Raw genomic sequence first — 27,486 nt, 5'->3', positions numbered from 1 at the left:
GGAGAGAGGGGATGCCTGGGTGGCTCAGCCATTTAGTGGCTGCCTTCAGCTCAGGTCATGATCCCAAGGTTCTGGGATAAAGCCCTGCATTGGGCTCCCTACTCCATGGGAAGCCTGCTTTCTCCCTCTCCCACTCCTCCTGCTTGTGTTCTCTCTCTCTGTCAAATAAATAAATAAAATCTTAAAAAAAAAATGGGGGGGTGGGGAGAGGAAATCTTAGAAGAGTCATACGTTCCCAGGTTGTGCACTAACATTTAAACTGGACATGAAGAATGAGTAGGACTTTATCGGAGTGCCGTGGGAATAAGGAAGACCAAGTATTTTCTGTATATGTTGAATTTGATGGAATATCCATTGTAGTATATTTTCAGTAATTGGATAATCGAATACTAGGAGTTTCTAGCTGGAGATAGAGCATCAAGGTTGGAGGTGCTGATTTGAAATAATCTGATTAGAATTATTAGGCAAAGTCATAGCTTGGACAAAGATTGAGCTTGTCCATGATGGAAAACATATAGAAATAGACGAAGGCGAGTGAACAAACCCTGGGACTACCAATATATAAGGGGTGGACGGAGGTGTAAGACTTAGTAGAGAAGACTGAGAAGTGGCTGGGGAAAAGGAGAGGAATTAGAGGAAATGTTGTTGAAAAACTTAAAAAAATTTTTTTCAAGGAGTATTATTTGTATCAAATAAAATCACTAAAAAAAAGTTAGATTTAATTTTTAAAAGCTCTTTGGTGGTAACCTTTTCAAAAGAACAATTTTTGAGTTGACAGGTCTGTTATTTACACGATTGGTACACTCTGTGTCCAAATATGGAAAAATAACACATCAAGTAAGGTCTTCCCTAACTTTTTTGTAACTTGCAGTATCTACCTGGACAGGGTCAAGGGGAAATGGTCCACCCTGGTGAGTAGACTGGCCAACATTTTTCCATAACTGTCAAAACATAGGGGTCAAGTGTGAGGAAAAGTGTTGTCTTTCTTACCTGTTTCGTGTAGAGATACTTGAGCTTTTCTTCAAGTCCCTGGTACACTCTCCTGGATGAATACCAGAACAAAAATCTGGAAGCAATAGGCAGGAAGCCACTGTCAGGCCCTATCTCTGATATGGAATCATGATGCAGCTGTATTTTGACAGTTTTAAATTTTGATCAGAAAGAGTTTATACAGACCAGCAGTTTGGGAGAAACTGGCCACTTTTAAGTATTTTATTGCAGAAAACTAGTATAATACCAAGGAGAAAATATAAGGTGATATGTTGAATATACTGTTCTCACTTGCTAGGGTTCTATGTCAGTAAAAAAAGTCAACACTGGACTATTTTTGTTGGTGCTGTCTCTCTCCATCCTCTTCCATTTGCCTTCTTCTGATATCTCCACTTTTACCGCTCCTTGCTGAATTTCATCTCTAAAGAAAGCTTTAAGGAAAACTGTCTTGGAATCTATCACTATTGGAACACATTTCTACCAAATGTGTATTTCCTTCTAAGGTAACAGGCTACCCCATCTAAAATGTATTTCATATTTTGTTGTTTCTTATGCTAAACTTCTTTGTACCTGTACCACAGTGACAGGATTAGTGATGATGTTTGGCCAAGATTGAAGGCATTTTCTGGACGGTCAGAAATTTTTACCTGATAACAGTTTTAATGTGACATGCTTTTATATTTTTTCAGAAATTGGTAAACTGTGGCTTAACAAGAATATGTGGCCAATTAGATTGACAAGTTTTTAACCATCTATGTAATATAAGATAACTCACTTTGTTTTCCCCCAAATGAATCCTGTTGATCTTTAAGGATCAAATCCACTATTTTCAGGATGGAGTGGCTGACTCATCCTACATTTTAAATGTAGTATTTCTGACTTTTTGACCAGTTTGTCAACAACTGCCTTTAATAGGTGAACTATGTTTATAATTCTATAAGAAATTAAGAAAATGAGTGGAAACAAAAAACCTCTATAATCAATAGTGTGTTATTATACTGTGTACGATAGTTATATATTTTTCTATAATTATCCCAGTTACCTTATTGATTCATAACTACAAAAAAGTGAATTAAGCCCTATTTAGGTGGAGAAAATTTATGTGACCTTTTAGTGTTTTTATAGGAACTTTTATACTGTAGAACATACTGATAATCATCAGAATTCTTTTTTTCCCCAATTAAAATATGATTGTTGCTTGTTTCACATTATTTTCTGACATTATTTCGTCTATTCCTTTTATGCCTTTATTCAAATGGATGTAGAAATACAGGAATCTCCCAGGCAAATACTAAAAACAGAGGAAAGGTGTTCTGTGAAATAACCTTCTAACTGTAATTGTGTGTTAAAACATCAACCTTAATCATAAAAATTGCATATGATGCATTTGTATAAGAGGCTCCCAAAATAACACCCAGATTTGGTTATTCACTGGAAGAACTCACACGTCTCAGCATATTTGTACTCATGCCTGCAGTTTATTATGGTGAAATGATAACAAAGCAAAATCAGCAAAGAAAAGGTGCATGGAGTGAAGTCTAGACGAAGCCAAGTGCAGGCTTCTAAGAATCCACTGCCTATGGGTGTGCTTAATTCCTCCAGCATCAAATCATGACAACTCATGTGAGATGTTGTCTGCCAATACAAGAATCTTACAGATGCTCAGTGCCTGAAGTTTTCTTTAAGGCATCTTCTCCCTAGCATATATCAAAATTCCAGGTTCCCAGAAGGAAATCAAGTTGTAAGTACTTGATAATTCACCTGGTCTGTACCAACACTTAACAGTCTCAATGGATACTTTTTTTTCCCCTTCACAGTAAATAGGCCTTATTTTTTACAGCGTTTTAAAGTTCATTGCAAAATATAGCAGAAAGTACAGTTAGTTTCCATTTACCGCGTGTTCCTCTACACACGTAGCCTTGTTGTCAACATCCTGAACCACAGTGATACATTGTTATATTTATATTGACTCATCTTTATCATCCAAAGTCCATAATTTACATCAGGCTTCAGTCTTGGTGTTGTACATTCTATGGGTTTTAACAAATGTGTGATGACATGTATCTGTCATGTGCTGTCACATAGAATAGTTTCACTGCCTTAAAAGTACTCTGTGCTGTGCCTGTTCATCCCTCCCTTTGCCGTAACCCTTAACTCCTAACTTAAAAAGTTTTACTTTTTGGGGCGCCTGGGTGGCTCAGTGGTTTAAGGCCTCTGCCTTCGGCTTGGGTCATGGTCTCAGGGTCCTGGGATCGAGCCCCGCATTGGGCTCTCTGCTCAGCGGGGAGCCTGCTTCCTCCTCTCTCCCTCTGCCTGCCTCTCTGACTACTTGTGATCTGTCTGTCAAATATATAAATAAAAATCTTAAAGAAAAAAGTTTTACTTTTACCAGAATGTCATATAGTTGCAATCATACAGTGGATATCTTCTTGAATGTTTAAAAAATTAAAATTCCGAGGTAATTGAATATAGTGATTCAAGATAATCTCTGTCCTTTGTTATGTTCATCAGTGTAGGATCTGATGACATATGCCTTACTGACTGAAAACGTGTGATTTCTACAGACATTCGTCACATAGTGGGGAGGGTTGAGAACAATGACATCATATCCTACTACCCAGTGCTAATCATTGGTACCATTGTCGTCTAAGAGGTGGATCCAGATAGACTCTCCAGCAATCAAAGTAGGTCGTCTCAAGAGGTTTTACTTTATAGAACCAAAATCACTAAAATCACTAAAAGCTTTGATACTTATCTTGCAATTGGAAATAAGGCCAGAGAGAGTCTGTTTGCTCTGTTTTGCCATGCTGCAAAGTACAGTGGCTGTAGACCAAACTTTGTGATGAGGTGTTTCACCCCAATCTTAACAGCCCCTGCTGGAGATCTGGAGAAGTTCTGTTGTGTTACAGCAAAATAAGTACAGTCTTTTTAAACTGCGCCTCATAGTGAAAGTCCTGAGGAATCCAGAAGAATCCCGACATTGTCAGTCTATGATGATGATTCTGCTAATGACACCATTTTCTGTCAGTCTCAAGGGTTTGGTTAAAATTGTGGTCATTATAAAATCTCCTTGGTAGGTATCAAATTCTGATGGATACCATTCTTTTCTTGCATTTGGTAAATGTAGAGGAGAAAGTAAGATTTCTTAGTGAGTTAACTGCCTACCAATAGTATAATTAATATTCACTCCAGTGTGGTTGCCAGGTGTGGTCCCGAAGAATACTTTTTAACACATCATCAGTCTTACACTTTGAATATTCTGTATTTTTCTGTTGATTCAAAATGTATTTTGCTCTTTTCTTTAGTGGCGAATAAGACTTCTGAAGAAGACTCTTTAAGCAGGTAGGATTTTTATGGATTTTTAAACAAATTCTGTGTTAACAAGGGAATGCAGAGAAAAGCATTTATTGAGAGTTCTGCTGTGCGCTAGGCACTATATTATGTGCTTGACATTTATTACTTATATAGTCATTACAATAGCATCACAAAGTAGCTGTGCTGTTACAGCCAATTTTTTTGTTAATTAGTCAGCTGTGGTTCAGGAACGTTGATTAATTGACCTATGATTCCATAGCTAAAGAGTAGCAGACCCAGAAACCACCACTGCTGCTAACAAGAGCTTGAACGCTGCGAATTTTCCGTCTTGGAGGGGGCCGTGGTGCCCCCTGTGAGGCATAAGAAACTAGTCAGTTACTCACAGTTTGAAAATTCTGGCAGCGATGAGGACTTTGTTTCTGCAACCACACCTTTGAATAAGAAGCCCAGAACAACACCAAAGGAGTTAATACTAGAAACAAGGAAACCTAAACTGAAGAATCTCCAGAAAGAAGATATCCCACTACAAGAGAAAACCCCTTAAAAAGGATGGCTTTAGGTGACGAACTCTACCAGCGAGACTTGGAAGTGGCGCTAGCTTTATCCGTGAAGGAACTTCCAGCGGTCACCATCGATGTGGGAGAGGCTCCAGATAAAAGCACCAAAAAAATGTGGCAGCAGTGAAATTGGGACAATGACTAAGGCTCCCCATCTCTCCGATTGCAGTGTAGCCAGTGATGATTTAGATTTGGATTAGCTTACCGAGAAAGATGATGTGTACGGTGCTCAAGGGAAAAGAAAAGCAGCATCAACAGCTGTGGTAGGACAGAGGAAGATTCTTTGGGAAGGCAGTGATGGCCGTAGTGCTGACGACTCTGAACCAGCCACCTGGTGGAGAGTCTGAGGATGACTCTGATTTTAGGGAGAGCGAAGATGATGGTGCGAACGTCACTCTGGGAAAAAATAAAGTGGAAGAAATTAAAAAGAAAGAAATGAAGGTAAAATCCCCAGTTGGAAAAAAGGTGAAGAAACCTAAATCCAAACGTGATACTTTGGAAGTGACTTCAAGAGACTGTGCTCCAGCTGCCTGGAAATCAGAATCTCAGCTTTCACCAAAAAAGGCTTCCCTTTCTTCAGAGGCCACTTGGAAATCATTACAAATATGCAAACCTTCAGCTGGAAGCAGAAAACCTAAATAGATGCCACCAGCGCTATCTGGAAGCAGCAGCAGCAGCAGCAGCAGCCGCAGGAGCCCACTGGCAGGGGTGTCTGTTAAGTCTCCAAATCAGAGTCTCTGCCTTGGCTTGTCCAGATTAGCACAAGTGAAACCTTTGCATCCAAATGCCGCTAGTAGCTGAGTGTGGTAGTAAATGAAGGTTTGATTAAGAGAATAAGAGTTTTACAAGTGTGTTTCTATTTGAATTGTGTTTCTGTTTAAGGAGGGTATCATAATATAAAGGCATCCTTCAATGTAAAAAAAAAATGAGTAGTAGACCCATGATTTGACTGTCAGCCTGCGTGATTCCCACATCCATTCTTCTGTCCCTCAGCAGCACTGGGGTTAATTAAGGTACAGATTCTAGTCAGATCAACTCAGAGAGTCAAATTTAGTTATGTGTTTACATTTAGAGTTTTCTTAAGAAACCAGGTTAGTCCAAGAATTTGTCCTAATATATTTGACAACTAGTGATAACTAGGGGTAAATAGTGCAATGGTAACTAGTCTCTTGTTTTTACTGTCAAAGATTTTAGGATGGCTCTCATTACCCTGGCCATAGTACATAGCTTTTACATAAGCAAGACCTAATCAGGCAAATTCTTAGATATAGAGATGTCTGCTCTCCTTGAGATGAATGATTTTTCCAGAAGTGATGGATATGTAATCTAGGTGTAGGCCATGATACGTTAATTAATTTTATAATCTATTTAGAGGATATTTCTAAATGATTCTCTGTTTACTGACTTCCCACTCTAGTTTTCCCTTTAGGCTACTTCCCTTGACCAGTTCCTTGAAGCTTTTCCTTTTTTCTGTAGACTTTTTTCCTTTTCTCCATTGACTTTTCTCTAATCTTTTCTTGTTTTTTTTTTTTTCCTTTCTTCTCTGCTTTTCTTGGTGTTGCTTTTATTCTATTAATTTTTTCCCTTTCTGCCAGCTAAGTATTCTCTGTTTTTCTATAGACAAAATCAAAAGCACATAGAATTTCAGGATTTTAGGGCATCTTAGAGATGAATTAATCAAAATACCCTCTGGTACTACAACCTGTGTTTAACATCCTCACCAAGTGATTATTTAAATGGAGAATTTGAAACGCAAAAGAGATTTAAGTGACTTATTTGGATATGATAAGTGACAGAAATGAGATTTACATTCAGGTTTTTTCCTTTTTTTCTCATCTTAATAGGTGAATGTTTTAATAATAGAAAGATGGGAGTGGGTCCAGTGAACACAGTGAAGGTGCGTAAGGAAGGAATTGGCATGAGAGGTCAAGTTTCAAGAATAACGACACTGGGTTGGATAGGAATAAGAGTTTTAGTAAAGATGTCAGAATATTTGGACTTATGATAAGTTAGATAAAGACGGATTACAGAAGTGAAGGACACACACACACACACACAGTAGAATGAAGGACACAGGATATTGGGAGTTGTTTAGAAAAGCATATTAAAATAGAGGGTTCAAGAAAATCATGAGCAGTTTTTTTGTTTTTTGGTTTAATTGAATGAACTGGCATACCTCAGGTTTTCTGTTGAGAAGTATTAAAATCATTTGAGCCATGGGGAAGGCTTTTTACAGCATATAGGAAAGTGATATCATCTACTTCCACCCCAATCTTGGCTTAGATCCTCTCGAGTAATGGGGGAATGGAGATTCTGAACTACACAGATGTATGGCCAAGGTAGTGGTCTCCTCACTCCACCTCTTTTTCTAATTCTTTGATGTCCTTCCCATGTACAGGTAGGATTTGGTGGGCTAAGACTGGCTGTCAAATCAGTAAAAGAGCTTCATTTGGGTAGTTGGTAACATGTCTACATTGAGATGATCAAATGGATGAAAATTCTGTTTAGCTTGTCCTCCAGGAGCAGGAAATGGCTCCTGCTCTTGGTCATTTGATGCTATGCTTGTTTTGGGAATCTGGTTTCATAGGCTAAAGATTTAAAAGGTTGGAGGGTACCACTGAGCCCTATAAAAGAGTGATCTAAGAGCTCACAGAAAGAAAATATTAGGCAGTGTATAGGGAAATAGAGGCACAGCTAGCTACCAGGACTCTATTTTTATAGCAGTCTCTCTTCTTGGGTGTCTCAGTGCTTTTGATGGTGTTTTGTTTTTTTTTAAAATTATTTATTTATTTATTTTATAAACATATAATGTATTTTTATCCCCAGGGGTGCAGTTCTGTGAATCACCAGGTTTACATACTTCACAGCACTCACCATAGCGCATACTCTCCCCAATGTCCATAACCCCACTCCCCCTTTCTGAACCCCCTCTCCCCTCAGAAACCCTCAGTTTGTTTTATGAGATTGAGAGTCACTTATGGTTTGTCTCCCTCCCAATTACATCTTGTTTCATTTATTCTTCTCCTATCCCCCTAACTCCCCATGTTGCTTCTCCATGTCCTCATATCAGGGAGATCATATGATAGTTGTCTTTCTCTGATTGACTTACTTCACTAAGCATGCTACCCTCTAGTTCCATTCAGTTGGTTGCAAATGGCAAGATTTCATTTCTTTTGATGGCTGCATAGTATTCCATTGTGTATATATACCACCTCTTCTTTATCCATTCATCTGTTGATGGACATCTAGGTTCATTCCATAGTTTGGCTATTGTGGACATTGCTGCTATAAACATTCGGGTGCACATGCCCCTTCGGATCACTATGTTTGTATCTTTAGGGTAAATACCCAGTAGTGCAATTGCGGGGTCATAGGGTAGTTCTATTTTCAACATTTTGAGGAACCTCCATGCTGTTTTCCAGAGTGGTTGCACCAGCTTGCATTCCCACCAACAGTGTAGGAGGATTCCCCTTTCTCCGCATCCTCACCAGCATCTCTCATTTCCTGACTTGTTAATTCTAGCCATTCTGACTGGTGTGAGGTGATACCTCATTGTGGTTTTGATTTGTATTTCCCTGATGCCGAGTGACGTGGAGCACTTTTTCATGTGTCTGTTGGCCATCTGGATGTCTTCTTTGCAGAAATGTCTGTTCATGTCCTCTGCCCATTTCTTGATTGGATTGTTTGTTCTTTGGGTGTTGAGTTTGCTAAATTCCTTATAGATTTTAGATTTCATTTCTTTTGATGGCTGCATAGTATTCCATTGTGTATATATACCACATCTTCTTTATCCATTCATCTGTTGATGGACATCTAGGTTCATTCCATAGTTTGGCTATTGTAGACATTGCTGCTATAAACATTCAGGTACACGTGACCCTTCGGATCACTATGTTTGTAAGTTTAGGGTTAAATACCCAGTAGTGCAATTGCTGGGTCATAGGGTAGTTCTATTTTCAACATTTTGAGGAACCTCCATGCTGTTTTCCAGAGTGGTTGCACCAGCTTGCATTCCCACCAACAGTGGAGGAGGGTTCCCCTTTCTCCACATCCTCACCAGCATCTCTCATTTCCTGACTTGTTAATTTTAGCCATTCTGACTGGTGTGAAGTGGTATCTCATTGTGGTTTTGATTTGTATTTCCCTGATGCCGAGTGATATGGAGCACTTTTTCATGTGTCTGTTAGCCATCTGGATGTCTTCTTTGCAGAAATGTCTGTTCATGTCCTCTGCCCATTTCTTGATTGGATTGTTTGTTCTTTGGGTGTTGAGTTTGTTAAGTTCCTTATAGATTTTGGACACTAGCCCTTTATCTGATACGTTGTTTGCAAATATCTTCTCCCATTCTGTCAGTTGTCTTTTGGTTAACTGTTTCCTTTGCCGTGCAAAAGCTTTTGATCTTGATGAAATCCCAGTAGTTCATTTTTCCCTTCCTTCCCTTGCCTTTGGCGATGTTCCTAGGAAGATGTTGCTGTGGCTGAGGTCAAAGAGGTTGCTGCCTGTGTTCTCCTCAAGGATTTTGATGGATTCCTTTCTCACATTGAGGTCCTTCATTCATTTGGAGTCTATTTTCGTGTGTGGTATAAGGAAATCGTCCAATTTCATTTTTCTGCATGTCTCTGTCCAGTTTTCCCAGCACAATTTATTGAAGAGGCTGTCTTTTTTCCATTGGACATTCTTTCCTGCTTTGTCGAAGATTAGTTGACCATAGAGTTGAGCGTCTATTTCTGGGCTCTCTATTCAGTTCCATTGATCTATGTTTCTCTTTTTGTGCCAGTACCATGCTGTTTTGATGATGACAGCTTTGTAATAGAGCTTGAAGTCTGGACTTGTGATGCCATCAACTTTGGCTTTCTTTTTCAGTATGCCTTTGGCTATTCGAGGTCTTTTCTGGTTCCATATAAATTTTAGGATTATTTGTTCCATTTCTTTGAAAAAAATGGATGGTATTTTGATAGCGATTACATTAAATGTGTAGATTTCTTTAGGTAGCATAGACATTTTCACAGTACTTGTTCTTCCAATCCAGGAGCATGGAACATTTTTCCGTTTCTTTGTGTCTTCCTCAATTTCTTTCATGAGTACTGTATAGTTTTCTGCATATAGATTCTTAGCCTCTTTGGTTAGGTTTATTCCTTGGTATCTTATAGTTTTTGGTGCAATTGTAAATGGGATGGACTCCTTAATTTCTCTTTCTTCTGTCTTGTTGTTGGTGTAGAGAAATGCAACTGATTTCTGTGCATTGATTTTATATCCTGAAACTTTACTAAATTCCTGTACAAGTTCTAGCAGATTCGGAGTGGAGTCTTTTGGGTTTTTCACATATAGGATCATATCATCTGCGAAGAGTGATCGTTTGACTTCTTCTTTGCTGATTTGGATGCCTTTAATTTCCTTTTGTTGTCTGATTGCTGAGGCTAGGACTTCTAGTATTATGTTGAATAGCAGTGCTGATAATGGACATCCCTGCCGAGTTCCTGACCTTAACGGAAAAGCTTTCAGTTTTTCTCCATTGAGAATGGTATTTTCAGTGGGTTTTTCATAGATGGCTTTGATAATATTGAGGTATGTGCCCTCTATCCCTACACTTTGAAGAGTTTTGATCAGGAAAGGATGCTGTACTTTGTCAAATGCTTTTTCAGCATCTATTGAGAGTATCATATGGTTCTTGTTCTTTCTTTTATTAATGTGTTGTATCACATTGATTGATTTGTGGATGTTGAACCAACCTTGCAGCCCTGGAATAAATCCCACTTGGTTGTGGTGAATAATCCTTTTAATGTACTGTTGAATCCTATTGGCTAGTATTTTGGTGAGAATTTTTGCATCTGTGTTCATCAAGGATATTGGTCTGTAGTTCTCTTTTTTGGTGGGATCCTTGTCTGGTTTTGGGATCAAGGTGATGCTGGCCTCATAGAATGAGTTTGGAAGTTTTCCTTCCATTTCTATTTTTTGGAACAGTTTCAGGAGAATAGGAATTAGTTCTTCTTGAAATGTTTGGTAGAATTCCCCTGGGAAGCCGTCTGGCCCTGGGCTTTTGTTTGTTTGGAGATTTTTGATGACTGTTTCAATCTCCTTACTGGTTATGGGTCTGTTCAGGTTTTCTATTTCTTCCTGTTTCAGTTGTGGTAGTTTATATGTCTCTAGGAGTGCATCCATTTCTTCCAGATTGTGAAATTTGTTGGCATAGAGTTGCTCCTACTATGTTCTTAAAATTGTCTTTATTTCTTTGGTGTTGGTTGTGATCTCTCCTCTTTCATTCATGATTTTATTTATTTGGGTCCTTTCTCTTTTCTTTTTGATAAGTCTGGCCAGGGGTTTATTAATCTTATTAATTATTTCAAAGAACCAGCTCCTAGTTTTGTTGATTTGTTCTATTGTTTTTTTGGTTTCTATTTCATTGATTTTTGCTCTGATCTTTATGATTTCTCTTCTCCTGCTGGGTTTAGGGTTTCTGTCTTGTTCTTTCTCCAGCTCCTTTAGGTGTAGGGTTAGGTTGTGTACTTTTGAGACCTTTTTTTTTTTTAATATTTTATTTCTTTGACAGAGAGAAATCACAAGCAGGCAGAGAGGCAGGCAGAGAGAGAGGAGGAAGCAGGCTCCCTGCGGAGCAAAGAGCCCGATGCGGGGCTCGATCCCAGGACCCTGAGATCATGACCTGAGCCGAAGGCAGAGGCTTTAACCCACTGAGCCACCCAGGCACCCCGAGACCTTTCTTGTTTCTTGAGAAAGGCTTGTACTTTCTCCAGCTCCTTTACGCGTAGGGTTAGGTTGTGTACTTGAGACCTTTCTTGTTTCTTGAGAAAGGCTTGTACCGCTATATATTTTCCTCTCAGGACTGCCTTTGCTGTGTCCCACAGATTTTGAACTGTTGCGTTTTCATTATCATTTGTTTCCATGAATTTTTTCAATTCTTCTTTAATTTCCTGGTTGACCCATTCATTCTTTAGAAGGATGCTGTTTAGTCTCCATGTATTTGGGTGCTTTCCAAATTTCCTCTTGTGATTGAGTTCTAGCTTCAGAGCATTGTGGTCTTAAAATATGCAAGGAACGATCCCAATCTTTTGATACCGGTTGAGACCTGATTTAGGACCCAGCATGTGATCTATTCTAGAGAATATTCCATGTGCACTAGAGAAGAATGTGTATTCTGTTGCTTTGGGATGAAATGTTCTGAATATATCTGTGATGTCCATCTGGTCCAGTGTGTCATTTAAGGCCTTTATTTCCTTGTTGATCTTTTGCTTGGATGATCTGTCCATTTCAATGAGGGGAGTGTTAAAGTCCCCTACTATTATTGTATTATTATTGATGTGTTTCTTTGATTTTGTTATTAATTGGTTTATATAGTTGGCTGCTCCCACAATAGGGACATAGATATTTTAAATTGTTAGATCTTCTTGTTGGACAGACCCCCTGAGTAGGATATAGTGTCCTTCCTCATCTCTTATTATAGTCTTTGGCTTAAAATCTATTTGACCTGATATAAGCATTGCCACCCCACCTTTCTTCTGATGTCCATTAGCATGGTAAATTGTTTTCCACCCCCTCACTTTAAATCTGGAGATGTCTCCGGGTCTAAAATGAGTTTCTTGTAGGCAACATACAGATTTTTTTTAAAAAAGATTTTATTTATTTATTTGACAGAGAGAGATCACAAGTAGACAGAGAGGCAGGCAGAGAGAGAGAGAGAGAGAGAGAGAGGGAAGCAAGCTCGCTGCTGAGCAGGGAGCCCGATGCAGGACTCAATCCCAGGACCCTGGAATCATGACCTGAGCCAAAGGCAGCGGCTTAACCCATTGAGCCACCCAGGCGCCCAGGTTTTGTTTTTTTATCCATTCTGATACCCTGTGTCTTTTGATTGGGGCAGTTAGTCCATTAACATTCATGTTAACTATTGAGAGTTTAGTGCCATTGTATTGCCTGTAAGGTGACTGTGACTGATTGTCTCTGTTCCTTTCTGATCTACTACTTTTAGACTCTCTCTTTGTTTAGAGGACCCGTTTTAATATTTCCTGTAGAGCTGGTTTGGTGTTTGCAAATTCTTTCAGTTTTTGTTTGTCCTGGAAGTTTTTATCTCTCCTTCTATTTTCAATGATAGCCTAGCTGGATATAGTATTCTTGGCTGCATGTTTTTCTCGTTTAGTGCTCTGAATATATCACACCAGCTCTTTCTGGCCTGCCAGGTCCCTGTGGATAAGTGTGCTGCCAATCTAATATTTTTACCATCGTATGTTACAGACTTCTTTTCCTGGGCTGCTTTCAGGATTTTCTCTTTATCACTAAGACTTGTAAATTTTACTATTAGGTGACGAGGTGTGGACCTATTCTTGCTGATTTTGAGGGGGGTTCTCTGCACCTCCTGGATTTTGATGCTTGTTCCCTTTGCCATATTAGGGAAATTCTCTCCAATAATTCTCTCCAATATACCTTCTGCTCCCCTCTCTCTTTCTTTTTCTTCTGGAATCCCAATTATTCTAATGTTGTTTCGTCTTATGTTATCATTTATCTCTCGAATTCTCCCCTTGTGGTCTAGTAGTTGTTTGTCCCTCTTTTGCTCAGCTTCTTTATTCTCTGTCATTTGGTCTTCTATATCACTAATTCTTTCTTCTGCCTCATTTATCGTAGCATTGAGAGCCTCCATTTTTGATTGCACCTCATTAATAGCTTTTTTTAATTTCAACTTGGTTAGATTTTAGTTCTTTTATTTCTCCAGAAAGGGCTTTTATATCTCCAGAGAAGGTTTCTCTAAATCTTCCATGCCTTTTTCAAGCCCGGCTAGAACCTTCAGAATCATCACTCTGAACTCTAGATCTGACATATTACCAATGTCTGTATTGATTAGGTCCCTAGCCTTTGGTACTGCCTCTTGTTCTTTTTTTTGTGTTGAATTTTTCTGCTTTGTCGTTTTGTCCACATAAGAGTATATGAAGGTAGCAAGTAAAATACTAAAAGGGTGGCAACGACCCCAGAAAAATGTGCTTTAACCAAATCAGAAGAGACCCCAAATCTGGGGGGGTGAAAGGGGATAAAAAGAGGTTCAGGAAAAAAAAGAAAAAATTAAAAAATGAAAACAAAGAAAAAATATAAAAAAGAAAGAAAAAATATATATATTATATAAACTGTTAAAAAAACGTTAAAAAAGAGAAGGGTAAAAGTTAAAAAAATTTAGTAGAAGAAGAAAAAAAATTTGAAAAAAAAATTAAATTAACTGCAAGTCTAAAGAATCATGGGGAGAAAGCCATGAGTTCCGTGCTTTGCTTTCTCCTGTGGAATTCCGCTGTTGTCCTTGGTATTGAACCTGCTTTCCTTGGTAGACGAACTTTGTCCTGGCTGGTTTTTTTGTTGATCTTCTTGGGGAGGGGCCTGTTGTAGTGACTCTCAAGTGTCTTTGCCTGAGGTGGAATTGTACCGCCCTTACCTGGGGCCGGACTAAGTAATCCACTAAGGTTCCCTTTTGGGAGCTTCTGTTCCCTGAACGCTTTCCATGGAGTTCTGGAGGACGGGAATGAAAATGGCGGCCTCCCAGTCTCCGGCCCGGAAGAACCAAGAGCCCAGGGCCCCACTCCTCAGTGCGCCCCCAGAGAACAGCGCCCAATCTCTCCCGTATCCCCGGTCTCCAGCCGTGCTCTGAACTCACCCAGCCTGCAACTGGTTCAAGGTAACCCCAAGCTGAGAGCTCACTCCTCGGCTCTGTTTCTGTAGCCGGCTTTCCCGTTCTAATACCTGCAAGCTCTGCGGCACTCTGACACCCCCGATCCTCTGTGACCCTGCGGGACCTGGGGCCACGCTGACCCCGTGTGGGCTTCACCCTGGTTTAGCCTCTGGAGCAATATCCCTCAGTGGAGCAGACTTTTTTTTTTTTTTTAGATTTTATTTATTTATTTGACAGAGAGAGAGATCACAAGTAGGCAGAGAGGCAGGCAGAGAGAGAGGAGGAGGCAGGCTCCCTGCTGAGCAGAGAGCCCAATGCGCGGCTCGATCCCAGGTCCCTGAGATCATGACCTGAGCCGAAGGCAGCGGCTTAATCCACTGAGCCACCCAGGCGCCCCAGTGGAGCAGACTTTTAAAAGTCCTGATTTTGTGCTCCGTTGTTCCGCCGCTTGCCGGGAGTCGGCCCCTCCCCCCCGCGGTCTATCTTCCTGTGGTTTTGGATTCACTTCTCCACCAGTCCTACTTTTCAGAAAGTGGTTGATTTTCTGTTTTTAGAATTGCTGTTCTTCTCTTCGATCTCCTGTTGGATTTTTAGGTATTTGCAATGTTTAGATAAGCTATCGAGCTGATCTCCTGCTACCTGATGTAGTCTCAGCCTGCTACTTCTCCGCCATCTTGACTCCTCCCTCACTTATGATGATTTTTAAGGTGTTGCTAGTTCATATACCTAAATAAGGCAGGACCTGTGTAGGGAAAAAGTTGGACCTTATAGTTTTTAATCTCTCTGGGAACAGTATTCCCACTAATGACATAAATTTGTTCTTTAACATTTGTATATTTGTTTGCTTATTTTTTAAAATTGAAGCATAGTTGACACATAATGTTATGTTGTGTTTCAGGTGATTTAAGAGCTCTGAATGTTACACCATGCCTACTACAAGTGTAGCTACTCTCTCTTACTGCATGATGCTATTACAATACCCTTGACTGTATTCCCTATGCTGTACTTGGATCCCTGTGACTTACTCTAACTGGAATCCTGAACCTCCCATTCCCCTTTACCCATTTTGTCCATCCCCCACCCCCCTCCCTTCTGGCAATATAGAATTCTCTGTATTTCTGAGTCTGTTTCTGTTTATTTTTGCTTACTGCTCTTGCCTCAGGAGCAGTAAAAGCAAAAAGAAACTGTTGGGACCACATCAAAATCAAAAGGTTTTGCACAGTGAAGGAATCAATCCACACAACAAAAAGGAAACCTATGGAATAGGAGTAAATATTTGCAAATGACATAGCCAATAACGGGTTAGTATACAAATAAAAAGAATTGATAGAACTCAGCACCCAAAACACAACCGAATTTAAAAATGATCAGAAGACACGAACAGACATTTTTCCAAAGAAAACACACAGATGACCAACAGGCACCTAAGAAGATACTCAGCATCACTCATCATCAGGGAAATGGAAATCAAAACTATAATGAGATACCACTTCCTACCTGTCAGAATGGCTAAAATAAAAAACATAAGTAACAATGTTGGCAAGTATGTGGAGAAAAGGAATCCTCTTGGATTATTGGTGGGAATTCAAGCTAATGCAGCCACTGTGGAAACAGTATGGAATTTCTTCCAAAAGGTAAAAACTGAACTACCCTACAATCCAGTAATGACACTATTGGGTATTTACTCCCCAAAATACGAAAATACCAATTTGAATGGATACATGTACCCCTGTGGTTACTACAGCATTAGTTACAATAGTCAGCCCGAGTGTCCATTGATAGATGAATGGATAAAGAAGAAGTGGCATATATATACAATGGAATATTCAGCCATAGAAAAGAATGAAATTTTGTGATTTGCAGTGAAATGGAGGGAACTAGAGAGTATTGTGCTAAGTGGAGTTAAGTCAGCGAAAGACAAATACCATATGATTTCACTCATATGTAGAATTTAAGAAACAATAGAAATGAGCAAAGAAAAAAACAACAAGAAATGAGAGACAGACAATGAAGAAACCGACTCTTAACTATAGAGACCAAGTTGATGGTTACCAGAGGGGAGATGGGTGGGGGAATGGGTGAAATAGGAGCTAAGTGTTAAGGAATGCACTTGTCGTGATGAGCACTGGGTGATAGAATTTCTAAATCATTATACTGTGTACATGAAACTAATATAGCACTGTGTGTTAATGATACTGGAATTAAAATAAAAACTTAATAAAAAAAACAGAGGCCAAAGTTCAATTACATCAAGAAACTTTATTCAATAAATAAATAGATGAACTTTCACTCGATTTTTCTTTTTCATGAACTTGTTTTTGTTGTATATTTTGCTCTAAAGTATTTCCATTAAACCTGGTGATGGTAACGCTTCATGGCCTACATCAGATGATGAAGACTTAAGTTTGACTATGAAGGTAATGTACACTCTTGTGAAATTAATTTTCCTGCTCTGAATTTAGTTTTGTGTATTATTTACTCTTAAAATTTAACAGTGGCTTGCCTATCATCATTTTATGTTTGAAGTAGAATGTTGGTCAGAACAAACCATTTTATAGAAATATGAGAAGTTGAATTTTTTTTTTAACTCTGTTAAATATCGAAGGTGGAAAAAATGGGCTGGAAATATATAATGACAGGAAAATTATATTGGGAAAAGCTTTCCCATGATGGAGGAAATATGACATTTGGTCAAGGATAAGGATTCTTACTGTGAGTTTTAAATTATCTTATCATGACTTTTCTTTTCCTTTCTCTTTCTCTCTCTCTCTCTCTTTCTAACATGACTTTTATAGTATTCATGCCTCAATGAGTCTTTAGTGGACCCAGTTTTTTATTGCAGATTGCTTTTTCTTGGACATTTTTTATTTTGGTAGCATGTAGTTTTATGAAAGAAGATTTTTTTTCGCTTTTTCTATCCCTTGTTTTACATTTAGACCAAAATAAGTTTGGAAATTGCAGAAATTCAGAAATTTAAACTGCCTCTCAAAATTTATATTGCAAAGGCATTCTACTGTGTTTTCAAAATAATTCCATAAAGAGTATAGTTAAAACTCTTTAAGGGAAGAATACATGTTTTGCCTAAAATAATAATTAACACTAGAAGGACAGGCTTTTCATATCCATATGGTAAATTGTCTAATTTCAGAAACCTTTTATATTATAGTTTTTAAAAATATTTACTCATAATCTTTGTATCAGATTCTAAGATTTAAACTTTCAGTCACTTTATATTTATTTGAATATTCATGTTAAAGCTCCTGCATCATGATAAGCTATTGGATGTTAGGAAACATAATTGCGCATCTCCTGGAACACCTAGAATAAAACCTTGCCTGAAGAAGCAATTTTAATATTTTTTGAATGTGAATTAATGAGCAGACAGATGGAATTCTGTATAATGGAATGTTATAAGTAATGTAATGTGCATAATAAGTTATAATTAAATATTAAAATTTTAAAAATACATAATTAAAAATTTATATTCCTTTTTCATGTTTAGTATTTATAAGTGCAAATGAATTATGTTGAGGAAATAAATAAATAAGAAAGAAGGTTACAGTATATTTTTTACTATCCTCTAATTGTGAGCTTAGAATTTTAGATAGACTGTCTTTTTTCTCCTGTATTTTTTTTCCTGCTTTGTTGAAGATTATTTGACCATAGGTTGAGGGTTCATATATGGAATCTATTCTGTTCCACTGGTCTGTGTGTCTGTTTTTGTGCCAGTTCCATGTGTTCATCATCATTAGTCATCAGAGATATTCAAAGCAAAAACACATTGAGATACCACCTTACACCAGTTAGAATGGCCAAAATCAACAAGACAGTAAACAACAAGTGTTGAGAGGATGCGGAGAAAGGGGAACCTCCTTACAGTGTTGGTGGGAATGCAAGCTGGTGCAACCACTCTGGAAAACAGCAAGGAAGTTATGTTGAGTGAAATAAATCAAGCAGAGAGAGTCAATTATCATATGGTTTCACTTACTTGTGGAGCATAAGGAATAACATGGAGGACATAGGGAGATGGAGAGGAGAAGGGAGTTGAGGGAAATTGGAAGGGGAGAAGAACCATGAGAGACTATGGACTCTGAAAAACAATCTGAGGGTTTTGAAGGGGCGGGGGGTGGGAGATTGGTTGAGCCTGGTGGTGGGTATTAAGGAGGGCACGTATTGCATGGAGCACTGGGTGTGGTGCATACACAATGAATTTTGGAACACACACATCTCTCATAATCCTCACCCCATGAGAAAATGTAGGCTAGTAAATGGCAGAACAGATTTGAATCTACATTTGAATGATTCCAAAACCCATGTTCTTTGTGTAGTGGTGCTCATTTGACAATGGTGAATATTACAATTATTTTACCAAATGTGTTATTTGTAATCCTTAATACTATTAATTTTTTTTCTAGAATACCTCAAAACCAAACTTAAGACAACTAATGATTGATTCTCAGCTTTTCAAGAACTGTAAGCTCTTTGAAGACTTGTGTTATTCACTGATTTTTGTCCGTTCTTGTGTTAGTCAGTAATTCGAAATTACAGATATTTTCATATACTCTTTATTTTGTTTTTTACTAAGTGGAAACAAAACCTGGCCTTGTATCACCGGGAGATAAAACTGTATTTGAGGATGATAATTCTGATAACAAATGTGAAGATACGGTTGGCGTTCCTTCCAAACCATCAGTCGACGTCTGTGACTCTTCTGCTTTGCCATCACCAGATTCTATTCTAAAACCTCCTTTCACATTGTTAGGCCTTGGTCTTACAAAGGTACGTTGTTTCATTTTAAACTTTTCCCGATGTTTTTTTCATATTTCATCCTCTTGATCCTTATAATGAAAAGAATCGTAGGAAGAAAGGGAAGTCCTCGAGATCATAAGAGAAAACAGTGTCATAATGGTAGAGAGGTAATTGGATTGAGATTTATAAAGGTTGGTGGGAGTAAACAGTTCTTAGGGATGCCATTATGGAAGGACAGAATTAGAAAGCAACTGGAAAGAACAGCTGTAGGTGGATGTGAAGATGCGGGAGGACACGAAGGGAAAGAATTCATTTAAGAAGGGTGAGATGAATGTAAACTTGCAGAGTTGAGAGAGATTATGATAAAAACACAATAGCAGTAGTGGGGCTATGGGAGAGCAGATACTCTACATTATAAAATATGGTAGAAATTATTTTAAGTTTCTGATTTATTTTTAATTGTATCTGCATATACATACACACACATCAAATGAATGAACTCACAGTTTATAGTTTTTTTCCTAATATGAACTATTTGTCATTATAGAATCATAAGGAAGGAAAGGTTGCTAATGGAGTATACAGAATTATTTCTGGGAGATGATTTTTACTTTTTCAAATATCTCCAATAGTGGAAACATTTTATATTACTAGGAAACATTAGTATTCATAGCTATTAGTTTTGGGGGGTTCTTTTTAGATTTAAAAAATTTTAAGTAATCTCTATACCCAGCATGGGGCTTGAACTCACAACCCTGAGATCAAGAGTCACACCCTTTTCCCACTGAGCCAGCCAGGAGCTCCCACAGTTGTTAAATTTAACATGTGAATTCTTTTATATCTGAAATTCAGAAGTACTGGTGATTTTATTTATTTATTTTTTTGTCCCTTTCTTCTTTCCTCATGTGAATATTGGGTCCTGCTTGATAATGACACATGTATTTGGAGGCTTTAAAACCTTTAACTTGGATGATCATGATTATTTTTTAATACTAGATTCTTTCTCTGGTCCTTAACTACTGGTGAAATATGCTGCTCATAGTGGAATAAGAAAACCATGTGAATTTTAAAATAGAGTTTTATATTTTTCTCATATATCGTAGTACTTAAAAATGCCTCAGAATTCTAAAATCCCATATTTCTCTTATTAATATAAATCTTTTAAGATTAATTTTTAAAAATGAGTATTCTTACAAAAATCTTGAATTGGTGTTTTGCAGTTAAATCTTTATTAATCTTAAAAATGGTATTCATTACAGAAATGAATCTTGCTTATGTATATATTTTTTCTAAAGATTTATTTCAGAGCAAGGGAGAGACAGAGTTGGGGGGGAGGAGGGACAGAGGGAGAGGAAGAGAGAAGGAAAGAAGCAGACTCCCCGCTGAGCAGGAGCATGATGTGGGACTCAGTCTCACAAACCTGAGATCCTCACCTGAGGATCTCACCTGACCACCCAGGTGCCCATTAACTTGCCTACATTAATAAAAATATATTTTCTATCCTTGAAACTAATGTTGAAGTATGTAATTGAGATATTGAATCCCATGGTTTTCCCCCTCTGCTTTTATTTTTGTTCTGAAAATTTCAAGAGTTCTGTGTAGGTTTACATTATTTAATAATATCAGGTTGGTATATTTTAGTATATATATTTATCTTTTTTTTAAAAAAGATTTTTATGTTTTTATTTGACAGAGAGATCACAAGGAGGCAGAGAGGCAGGCAGAAAGAGGGGGGAAGCAGGCTCCCCGCTGGGCAGAGAGCCCGATGTGGTCCTGGATCCCAGGACCCTGAGATCATGACCTGAGCTGAAGGCAGAGACTCAACCCACTGAGCCACCCAGGCACCCGATATTTATCTTTTTAACCATAAGTAATGTCATTTTTCCTACTCCAAATGTATTTGTCTAGAATTTTCTTCTTAAGTCTTCTGGGTGCTTTGGGATGTCTGGGTGGCTCAGTCAGTTAAGCATCTATCTTTGATTCAGGTCATGATCCCAGGGTGCTGGGATTGAGTCCTGCATTGGGCTTCTTGTTCAGCGGGGAGCCTGCTTCTCCCTCTCCCTGCCCTCCCTCTACTTGTACTCTCTGTCTCTGACAAATAAATAAATAAAATCTTTAAAAAAAAAGTCTCCTGGGTGCTTTAAATTTGGTATGTCCCAGATTGAAGACATTGTTTCTGACCCTTTCTTCTTCCCTGACTTTTTGTAATCTGCTCTGTCATTTGTTTTCCCCATCCTAGTAGATAGCACCACTGAAACACTGAAGTAGGAAAAATCCTGGACTCCAAACTTCCCTGAAATTACTACATCCAGGGGTACTTGGGCGGTTTGCTCAGTTAAGCATCCGACTGTTGGTGTTGGCTCAGGTCATGATGTCAGGGTCTTGGTATGAAGCCCCGGGTCGGGCTCCATACTGAGTAGGGAGTCTACTTGAGGATTCTCTCTCTTCCTCTCCCTCTGCCCCTTTACCTGCATGCACACACCCTCTCCTTCTAAATATAAATAAATTAAATCTTTTTAGAAAAAAAATCATCACATCTCTACCTCTGAAAACAATAATACATTATGTTAATTAATTGAATTTAAATTAGAAAAAGGAGTGCCTAGGAGGCTCAGTCGGCTAAGCATCTGCCTTCAGCTCAGGGCATGACCGTAGGGTTCTGGGCTTGAGTCCCTTGTTGGGCTCCTTGCTCAGCGAGGAGTCTGCTTCTCTCTCTGCCTGCTACTCTTCTTGCTTGTGCTCTCTCTCTGACAAATAAATATAAAACCTTTAAAAAATATTAAAAAGCAAAAAAAGAAAAAAAAATCACCACATTCAGTCACTCTCCATTCATTATTTTGTACCTGCTTCCCATTTTTCATATCTTACTATAATTCCCTCTCTCACCTACAATTTTGAAATCCTCTTCTGGTTTCTGGTTTGGGTTCCTTTTTTTTTTTTTTAAAGATTTTATTTATTTACTTGACAGACAGATCACAAGTAGGCAGAGAGGCAGGCAGAGAGAGAGGAGGAAGCAGGCTCCCCGCTGGGCAGAAAGCCCGATGCAGGGCTCGATCACCCGCATCAGGGATCATGACCTGATGCTCCCTGATCACCTGAGCCGAAGGCAGAGGCTTTAACCCACTGAGCCACCCAGGTGCCCCTTTGTGCCTCATTGCTGTCAGAGTGACCTTTCTAGAATATATTTGTGGTGATGTAACTCCTCTGCTTCTTTAGTGGATACCCATTACCTGAAGGAGAAAGTCCATATTCCAGCATGACACTTGCCTTTTTTGTTTCAGTCCTGGTTTTCCGATTCTGTCTCTATCCCACTCCCAAAAATTGTGTTCCAGTTTTGCCACCTTCCGTAGCTATCGTCAATTACTGTGTTATTCCATACGTCATCCTTTTGCTCATTCTACCTTTTCTAGAATGCCCTTCACACCATCTTTGTGTATCTCTCTCTCAAGATACAGCCCTACCTTTGCAGCATTTCCCGAGCTTCCCATATACAACTGTTTTCCCCTTTGTGCCTTCACTGTGCTTTATTCTCTTCACCTGTAGATCTAGTAAATGATACTCTTCTGTTCTTGTTTTTGTCCATCTCTACCCCTACTAGTATATATGGCAGTCTCTTTTATTTGTTTTTCCAGCTTCTCCTAGGACAGTGCCCATGACTTGACAGATTTGTCTTTGTGAGTGAGTGAGTGATGAGCACGTGAATTGATGTGATGATTTCTGAAGTTGGGTTTTTGTTTTGTGTTGTTTTTATAGGAAGGAGAGGAGCAGCCAGCAATTGGAACAAAGGACGATGGTATTACTGAAAGTGTTCCACACGAGCAAACAGTTAATGACTGTTTGACTTCTGCTGATGGGGCAGATAAAAATGATAGACATGGTAAGTTAGTGAACATCGATGCATTTTTTTCTAGGCTTAAATGCTAGTATAAAAAATATCACAGTATGTAGATCCAGTTATGTTACCCATTTCTTTTTTTTTTAAATGTTTTATTTATTTGACAGAGAGAAATCACAAGTAGGCAGAGAGGCAGGCAGAGAGAGAGGAGGAAGCAGGCTCCCTGCTGAGCAGAGAGCCTGATGTGGGGCTCGATCCCAGGACCCTGGGATCATGACCCAAGCCGAAGGCAGAGGCTTTAACCCACTGAGCCACCCAGGCGCCCCGTTACCCATTTCTTTAAGATATTTTTCGTGTCTTTTTTTTTTTTTTTTTTGCTGTCTTTCTATTTAAGTAAACCAGCTTTTTCTTCCTGAAAATTCTTCAACCCTCTGAAAATCTTTACTGCTTTGACTTTTATTTTATTGAAGTATTCATGAAGGGGGATAGGCTTGTATATACATTTAAAATTCATAATACATGTTCTCATTAATGTATCTGTGACTATATTTTATAGTGACGCTGTCAGCATTAGGATTGGCAGAACAAAATGAAGAATCACCTTGGGATTCTGAGGTACTGTTTTATTATTATTTTAAAATGAAAGCATGGAGTGATTTTAAAACGTAAAAGGGAAGCTTAGACTTTACTCTCTCATCTCTGCATTTGCCCATACAAACTATTTCCTTATGCTTTTTACCTGTAATTGATAAAATATTTATGTGCTAAATATAATAATTCAGCATAATACAGTTCTATTAATTTACAAACTTAACCTAATGAAAGCTGTGTAATATTATTGCAGAAAACGGAGGCTTAGAAGTGATAAGGAATTAGTTTGTGTTTTGAAATTATCTAAATAACCAAATAATTACTCCAGGCCAGCTTATGGCCAGATATATGATTCTGTGGTGTATATGGATGTGCAAAACTCCTAGTGAGATCTAGAAAGAGTTCGGATTTTAGTTTTTTACAAGTTGGAACTTGAAAAGATAATGCCTGGGACTTGAAAGTGTATCTCTCTCTCTCTCTATCTATCTGTATGTATATGCATATGTATATGTATATTTTTAAAATATTTTGTGTATTTATGTATTTGAGAGAGAGAGTGAGTGAGTGGGAGGGAGAGGGAGAATCTGAAGCAGACCCCAGTCTGAGCACAGAGCTCAACTGAACCATTGCGGGACCCTGAAACTCTTATATTTGGATTGTGAAGTAGATTTACAAGGAGCATTGGGATTATAATAAAAATTGTAATAATATAATGGTATTAGTGGTATTATTACCACTGGTTTAGTGGTGTTTTGTTTATTTTTTAAATGATTTTATTTATTTATTTGAGAGAGAGAGAGAGAGAGAGAGAGCATGAGCGGGGAGAGGGGCAGAGGGCGAGGGAGAAGCAGGCTCCCCAGTATCATATGGGGCTAGATCCCGGAAATGCCCAGGCACCCCCGGTTTAGTGGTGTTTTCAACAGGTAAAAACTATTTCGGATCGTTAAAATAGTATGCCTCGGGTATCTTTGTGGCAGCCGTACTTGTAGAAGCGTAAGTGTAAGGTAATGATGACCTTTTCTAAGGTGTCACACTGTGGAAGGAGGTAAGAAGGGCCTGATCTCTTAGCACAAGGAGGTGCTCCACAGCGCTGCAAGCACCGTGTTTGAGTCAAAAGATAGGGTAGCATCCAGGTTCTGTCACTCGGTAGCTGTGGGATCCCAGAAAAACTTGTTTAACCTGTTTGAATGTCACAGACCTCATTTATAAAAATGGTTCTAATACCTACCTCTCAGGTATGTGTAATGAACAAATGTGAAAACACTTTGTAAACTGTTAAGGGCGCTGTAGAAATACAAGACAAAAATGATCACAGCAGTATTTAGTGGTTTACTAAATATCGAGGACACTTTTTTGAAATGTGAAGATTTTTGAAGGGCAATAAAATAAATGGCAGTAGTGTCAAAAGAAGAGGAAAGTTAGAATGGGCAGGTGGGTTTCTAGTTTGGGGTGTGTTAAATTTCAGTGACATTGTGTGGTATACAGTTGACCCTTGAACAAGATGGGTTTGAATTGTTTGTCCACTTACACTCAGATTTTTTTTGATACAGGACAGTACTGTTAATGTATTTTCTCTTCCTTATGATTTTCTTAATCATATTGATTAAACATTTTCTTTAGTTTATATTGTAGGAATAGAGTATATAATATATAGGACATACAAAATGTGTTAATTGACTTTACGTTATTGGTAAGGTCAGCTTTAGGTTATAATTTACTCTGACCTTCCGTGCTCAGTTTACAGAGTCAATGGTCAAATGAGGATTAAGAAATAGATTAGATCTAGAGATCTAATGATCTCTACTCTAGAGATCTAAGGTCCTCTATTTAAATATTTTGGTTTTTAATATACACTTTTGCTATATTTTTTTAAATATTTTATTTATTTATTTGACAGAGAGAGGTCACAAGTAGGCAGAGAGGCAGACAGAGAGAGAAGGAGAAACAGGCTCCCCACTGAGCAGAGAGCCCGATGCGGGGCTCGATCCCAGGACCCTGGGATCATGACCTGAGCCGAAGGCAGAGGTTTAAACCACTGAGCCACCCAGGCGCCCCCACTTTTGCTATTTTTAAGTATAATTGCTTTTGAAGTAGGAAGTTCAATAGGAGATTAGTAAAGTTTTTGGGGAATCCAAAGTTAGATGTGGAGTTTGGACTGCATGGCTATCAATGCCCTTAAGCCTTGCATTGTGCAAGGGTTCGATACCTAGTATGGTGACTTGGTACTTGAGACCTTTTCAGTGAGCTTGTTGTTATTATTTTTTAGAGAAAAAGAGAGAGAGCATGTGAGAGGGGTGGGGAGGGGCAGAAGAAGAGGGACAGAGAGATTCCCAAGTAGGCTTCATGCTCAGCGTGGAGCCCAACATGGGGCTTAATCTCCCAACCCTGAGATCATGAACTGAACTGAAATCAACAGTCAGTTGCTTAACTGACTGAGCCATATAGGCGCCCCCTCTGTGACATTATTTTAAGTTTTTTGACCTTAAATACATTTGTTATTGAATACCAGCTATGTACCAGGCTGTACAAGTTGAGGGGTTAGGCTGTAGTGGTAGGAGCAGAAAAATAAGGAAACAACAACCCACTGTAAGTCACTGTTAGTGGTTCATATAAAGAAAATGGAAATGTTAGGTTAGGGAATATTGGGAGAGTTTGTAGTTAGGATGGGGATGAGAATGCGAATGGAATTTTGTTGGTCAGAAATGATCTCTCTGAGTGTGGCAAGAGCTGCCCAGTGAAGGATGAGAAGGACCAGCTGTTTGAAGGTCTTGGAGACCTTCTAGACTTTCTAGACAGAGAGAACCGTGGATCACACCTGTTCATCATTTCACTCTAATGTCTTGGAATGACCAGGAGGCAGGAAGATCCACCCCATTGTCATAGCCACTGGTATTATTGTTGTTTGTAGAAAAGAAAATGTTTATACTAAAATAAGTGCCTGGTACCTTTTAGGTAATTAATAAATACATATTCTTCTTATTCCCTTATGAAAGCTTATTATACTTTTTGGAGAGTTTCATACCTATATCTAAAATTTTTTGCTATTATTTAAACATAATTCCAAGAAAAGTGTTTCTTCCTCCTTTGCCATTGCATCTAACCATCATCCTGTCAATAAAGTTTCCAAGCCTTTGTTTATCCAAATGAAGCAGCAGTAACCACACTGTACTCTTTATAGTCAACATGACCTACTCCAAGGTTTCTTATGTCAGGTGTCCTATTTTAACATGGAAAAAGGTTCTGCTGTTAGGAACAGTTTAAATTTGTAGGAAATACACTTATTAAAGAATTTATTTAAATGCATATTTTTAATGTCCTTTTATTTTGGGGGGGGAATGCAAAGGAGAGTTAGGTGTTTTTGTTAGTTCCTGTTGAAATGTACATATAAGTCAGTGTTCTGTCCAAGAAAATATTTACTCTGGCATTTGATGTTCAGTTTACAGTCAGTGGCCAAATGAAGGTTAAACGTTCCACTTAATTTAGAAAGCATATATGAAGTTTTTAAATGTTTCAGTTTCCAGTACATGCTTTTTTATTTGTGAGTCTGATTACTATCAAAGTAGAAAATTCAGATATTTTCTTAGAAAAGGATTAGGAAATCTTTATACAACTCATTTTTGTTGTCCATTTTAACAGAGTAATTCTGAGAGTCTTCCAAAGAAATACACTGATCATTTATCAGGAAATGCAGATCAGAAAGGGACAAGTACATTAAATGAACAACTAGAAGGTAAGAATTGGATTTTATTAGAAAGTCACTTGATAAAATATTGATGTAAAATGGGAATACTGAT

General features: G+C 38.4%; 1 pseudogene; it reads left to right on the top strand.

Annotated features, from left to right (window-relative positions):
* Positions 1–898: 898 nt before the first annotated feature.
* On the top strand, positions 899–5,663 carry LOC123946518 (annotated as a pseudogene).
* The last annotated feature ends 21,823 nt before the right edge of the window (positions 5,664–27,486 follow it).

This window comes from Meles meles, chromosome 7 (genome assembly GCF_922984935.1).
Source record: "Meles meles chromosome 7, mMelMel3.1 paternal haplotype, whole genome shotgun sequence".
Lineage (NCBI taxonomy): Eukaryota > Metazoa > Chordata > Mammalia > Carnivora > Mustelidae > Meles > Meles meles.
The sequence above is the reverse complement of the archived record's forward strand: the minus strand, read 5'-3'. Positions and strand labels throughout refer to the sequence as shown.